We start from the raw sequence: 6,138 nt of genomic DNA, 5'->3' as shown, positions 1-6,138 counted from the left end.
AATGAGTTATCTAATTCATGTGTCCTCTAATTAGATAATTCACAATGATTTCCAACATAAACATTTAGTCCTAATCACCCTTTATGATCAGAGTCTGCATCTTGTTTTGTTATTTTAAAAGCTGCCCTTGAGCTACTTACAGACTGTTATACAGCATCCGGCTTTCAAGGATGATGGAAAGACAGATTAGATTTTGATTCTATGTATATTTGGTTAATTAATAGTTAATTAGTATTTCCACTGAATACCTGAGGAACTGCAAGTGTTTCATGATGAAACTACGGCATGAACTGAAAAATATTTGGATTTTTACAGTGCAGCATTTAAAACACTTGACTAAAATTAAAAATAGCAAAGTTTAAAATTTCTCACAGCATCTTGGGACAAGATACTATAGGCTCTTTTTGCTGCATTTTTTTTCTGGTGCATTCGTTAGATCCATATAATTTCCTTCTCTGGAATCTCTTGTGAAGCAAACAAGTGAAGAGGATAGCAATAGCACCTAGACTTATATACCACCCATAGTGCTTTACAGCCCTCTCTGAGTGGTTTCCACACATTGCCCCCAACAATCTGGGTCCTCATTTTACCAATCCCAAAAGGAAGGAAGGATGAGTCAATCTTGAACCCATCAGGATCAAACTCCCGGAAGTGGACAGAGTTAGCCTGCAATACAGGACTTTAATATCTGCACCATCAGAATAGAACAGAGAAGCTTCCATTCTATTCTCCTACACCTTAGCTCAGATGGAAACACATTACTTCCTCTTGGATCAAACAAGATCATCTGGTCCTGCATCCTGCCTCCCACACCATAAAATCAGATTCTTTCCATTAAGTAAAAAATCAGGGAATGAAGACAATAATCTGTCAGGCCTGGAAGCCATCTTTACATTGGCCTTTCAAGCCTGCCACATTTTTCTACTGTGGGAAAATGGGAGGGGGAATTGTATGGAGTATGGGTGATATGTAGTCAAAATAAAATTCATTTCTCAGGAAGCCAAGAGCAACTTGCCCTACACCTGGATGGGTGTGCTTGAGAAACATCTCCAGTTTGGAATGGAGTCTGATTGAACCAAGTGATGGACATGTGGGTGCTGGGCAGCTGCTTGGACTTTTCATTTGGGTGGGGAAACCCTGGAAGTTTTGAGATTCGGGTTTTCCCAGATGTGCCAATACGACAACTCTAATAAAATGGAACTTTGAGGGAACTTGAGCCTTGGGGTCTTCTTTCATTGGGGGTGTTACTTGTAACTCTGACATAATCTTCATATTTATCAATTTTCTTTTTTAATTTTTACAAATAATTCAAGCTGGCAAACTCATCCAATACTTTCCCCTTCTCATTTTCCCCACATCAACAAACCTGTGAAGTAAGTTGGGTTGAGAGAGAGAGTGATTGGCCCAAAGTCACCCAGACGGCTTTCAGGGCCATGGCTGGACTCAAACTCATGGTATCTTGTCCCAAAGAGGCAACTGGACTTTCGGGAGGGGGGATTTGAAGACATTTCACTTCTCATCCAAGAGCTTTTTCAGCTTTGGGACAACCATGATCTGGATGAATGAGAGTCTCCATAGACATGTAGTCATGGTGTCTTGCTTTCTAGCCCTATGCTTTAACCACTAAACCAAACTGTATCTCCAGCTGTTGCTGTTTGCCCACCAGCCATTCAGAGGTATATAAGGCATAGATATCCAGTTTAAATTACAGTAATCCATAGATCATTCCTCCTCTTTGAACTTATTTCACCTTTTATTAACCCAGAGAAATGCTTCCTTTTGTTGGTCTTAGGTCATTTCCCCTTGTAGTCCCCTGATCTGTTTAAGGTTCAAACCTATTCCTATAAGGTGCATTGCAAATTGAATGCTTACCTCCTTTTACTACAAGGAAGCCTACTTTTTTGTATGATCTAATTTTCAAGTAATCAGAACACTGTTTGGTTTTTTTCTCAAGTAATATATTTATGTCTCTACATTACAGGTAAACTAGACTACAGAATATATTAAGTTAGGCTTATCTGATGTGGGTGTCCTCCAGATATGTGGACAACCCTCTAGAATTTCTCAACCAGACCAGCTATTGCTATTGAGAAGTGTCCAAGATGGGAAGTCTATATTGGAGACTTCTATTTGGGTATTTGGAAATAAGGTTGATTTTTGCTTGAAGCACTTCTAGTACCAGTCACTATATTTGGATATGAATGAATACCTTGATATACAATTCCCTTTTTTCCTTAATAAGGTGAAGTGCCTGTACTGCTTGTAATGTTAGTTTCTATCAGCTTGTAAAGCTGAATGAATATTTGATGTAAAGTTGGGTGAATATTACTAGCTTGTAGTATCTTCTGAGAGGGAGAAGGCTGCTAAAACTGAGATAAAAGTTGTATGCCAGATCAAAAAATAATTTTAAATTCATTTGCATTCTAAAGCCTGTTCCAATATATAGTGAAAATATCATCAATATATACAATATTTTAAGAGGGAGAGAATAGATTAGTTGATTTTCCTGTAATATTGGGTTATAGTGGAGGTAACCTTTTCCCAGATCAGTAACTTGAAAAATTTTATTCTAATAGACAGATTTACTGGGAGATATGACTAATGAAAGTTATTTTTGTTTAGAATTTTATTTATTTTAGAAATTTTATGCCAATCATCTGATCAACTCTGAGTGGTATATGATGTAAAAATATAAATATTTTGTATTTTGATGTAAAAGTACAAATATAAATATAATAATCCCTTAATAATAGTTCACAAATTCCCAGAAAGCTTAATTTAATCAACTAATATATAGCTTACAATGGTCCTCAAGTTGCCATTGCTTTGTTTGTCAAATGTCATTTAAAAATAAATGTCTTCAGTGTACAAATGAAAAGGAGTTACGTATACCTCTGTATACATCATGTTATATATAATGATGGGACAACTACCAAAAAGTCCTGCCTCCAGTCTATTCTGTTTCTACCTCCTATGGAAGACGGACTACTTAACAGACTTTCTGTTTTTCAAGTTTTAGTTCTGCTAATTTTGTATCAAAATCAAAGAAACTATGTACTCTGTTTTTTCCCCTGTATTGGAAGCACCAAAGTGCTTCTGTGGTGAAAGGATTTGCCTGGGGAACACCCAGTTATGAGCTCCTTTTGTGTCCCTTGAAGTTGCCCACCAAAGTGGTACCCATTAATCTACTTGCAGTTGCCTGCTTTTGAACTGCTGGTTTGGCAGGAGCTGGAGCATGTGACAGGAGTTCACTCTGCTCCAGGGCAGCAATGAGTCTCAAATGCAAGAGTGCAGAAGCCCACCTTTCCAAACTCATGAGCCAGCATGCTCCATTGCACTCTCTGTATATTCTTTTGTGAAACATTAAATATATTATTAATCTCACTGTGCATTCAATAAATGTCTGAGGAATTAAATTAGTAGGAGAAAGCTATACAGGCAGAATTCCTTTCATGTCATTTAGCTGTCAGAGTCAAAGACCAAGCTCTTAAACTCCATTTCATTTCCATCTACCTAAGCCATCTGATGAATTTTACCCCACTGCTGGCAATGAAGTAAAATCTTTTCCTCAAGGGAGAGACAACTGATGCTTAGCATGACAGATTGTGTGATAACACTCTGCTCTACTCTTCAAGGCAAGGAATAGCTGGAGGGTTCCATAAAGGACTAGCCAGGAAGCATGTTGTCACCGTTTTTCAGTAGAATATGTAGACAATATTGAATTAATTGGAATTTTCTTACTCATTTACTTCCTTATTTAGCAAAGTATGTGTTTGTGAGTGCAAGTAAGCCAATTAGAGACAGATGCTATGTCAAATTGGGTTATTTTTGTTGTTGATTGATTAAGCATGCCTGGGATCTTGTATTGTTGCCCAGTTGTTTAGGCCTCCTGTATATGTTGCAATTCTTACAGAATCACTATAGTTGAGGAATTTCAGAAAAGCAAGCAAGAGAGAAACCTAGCCCAAATGCCTTTCGTTGATCAGTCAAAAAGATCCAGTGGTACTTTTCTAAGTTTTATATCCTCCTGGTGAGGAGAAGAAAAAGGAAGTGTTTCTCAACTTTGGAAACTTTAAAGTGTGTGGGCTTCAACTTGCAGAATTCTACCAGCCAGCATTTGCCAAGGCTGAGAAATATCAATGGAATCTATTCTTCCTGTAAGAATGTTAAGGCTATCCATCTTCCAATCAGGTGAAAGTTGAGCAGAAACAGAGATGCTGACTTACTTGGTATCTCTACTTTTAAGGCTCCCAGTGGTCAACAGATTAAAATTAACAGATTAACAGAGTCGGAAGGGACCTAGTAGATCATCTAGTCCAGCCCCCAGCCCAAGCAGGAGACCCTAAACCATTTCTGACATATGACATCCAGTCTCTTCTTAAAAGCTTCCAGTGATGAAGCTCCCACAACTTCTGAAGGCAAGCTGTTCCATTGATTCATTACTCTCACTGTCAGAAAATTTCTCTTTATGTCCAGGTTGAATCTCTATCCATTATTCTTTCTCTCTGGCCTTCAGGTGATTTGGAAAATAGGTTTCCCCCTCCTCTCTGTGGCAGCCCGTCAAATATTTGAACATTGCTATCATGTCTCCCCTGGTCCTTCTCTTCACTAGTCTAGCCATGCCCAGTTCTTGCAAATGTTCATCGTATGTTTTAGCCACCAGTCCCCTAATCACCTTGCTATTCTCTGCACTCTTTCTAGAGTCTCAACATTTTTTTTATAGTGTGGTGACCAAAACTGGATGCCGTATTCTAAGTGTGGTATTACTAAGGCATTATAAAGTGGTATAAATATCTCATTTTATCTTGTTTGTATCCCTCTGTTAATGCAATTTAGGATTGCATTGGCTTTTTTGGCTACCGCCACACACTGTTGGCTCATATTTAATTGATTCGGTCCTATCCCCCCTACTATTTAACATATACATGAAACCGCTGGGCGAGATCATTCGGAGGCACGGGATAAAATACCATCAATATGCGGACGATACGCAATTGTATCTGTCCGCCCCGTGCCAACTCAATGAAGCGGTGGACGTGATGAACCAGGGTTTGGAGGCCGTTAGGAACTGGATGAGTGCTAACAAACTGGTACTCAACCCGGATAAGACCGAGTGGCTGTTGTGTTTCCCCCCCAATAATTTGGCTAATATACCAACGCTTAGGCTGGGGGGTCAAATTTTATACCCCTCAGATAGGGTCCGCAACTTAGGAGTCCTCCTGGACCCACAGCTGACTTTCGATCACCAGCTGTCAGCTGTGACCAGGGGGGCATTTGCCCAGGTTCGCCTGGTCCGCCAGTTGCGGCCCTACCTAGACCGGGGGGCTCTCACAACAGTCACTCGAGCCCTTGTGATCTCTAGACTGGAATACTGCAATGGGCTCTACATGGGGTTGCCCCTGAAGTGCATCCGGCGACTGCAGCTAGTCCAAAATGCAGCCGCGCGAGTGATAGTGGGCGCACCGCGGTTCGCCCACGTTACACCTGTCCTCCGCGAGCTGCATTGGCTGCCTGTTGGTCTCCGGGTGCGCTTCAGGATACTGATGACCATCTTTAAAGCACTCCATGGTAGCGGGTCTGGGTACTTGAGAGACCGCCTTCTGCCGATTACCTCCCTAAATCGACCAATTAGATCGCACAGACTGGGCCTCCTCCGAATTCCATCTGCCAGTCAATGTCGACTGGCGACCACACGGAGGAGAGCCTTTTCTGTTGCCGCCCCGACCCTGTGGAACGAGCTCCCCATGGAGATCCGTACCCTCACCACTATCCAGACCTTCCGCGCAGCCCTCAAGATCTGGCTCTCCCAGCAGGCCTGGGGATAGGTTTCCAATTACCCGCCCGAGTGTTTGATCGCTGAATGAAAGTTGTGTTTTATTATTTTTTTCTTTGTGCACATATTGTTTTGTTTTTGACCTTGCACCCCCCTCCCCTGTGGTTGTAAGCCGCCCTGAGTCCCCTCAGGGAAAAGGGCGGCATATAAATCCCAATAAAACCTTAAACCTTAAATAAACCTTGATTGCCCACTAAGACTCCAAGATCCCTCTCACAGTCACTGCTATTAAACCTGGTTTCATCTAGTCTATTATGTGTACTTTTGGTTTTTCTTATCTAAGTGTAAGACTTTACTTTTCTCTA

Source organism: Thamnophis sirtalis, unplaced genomic scaffold (genome assembly GCF_051295495.1).
Source record: "Thamnophis sirtalis isolate CommonGarterSnake01/CBP01778 unplaced genomic scaffold, rThaSir2_p1.2 scaffold_3, whole genome shotgun sequence".
NCBI classification, from domain to species: Eukaryota; Metazoa; Chordata; class Lepidosauria; order Squamata; family Natricidae; genus Thamnophis; species Thamnophis sirtalis.
This window is presented reverse-complemented; position numbering follows the sequence as displayed.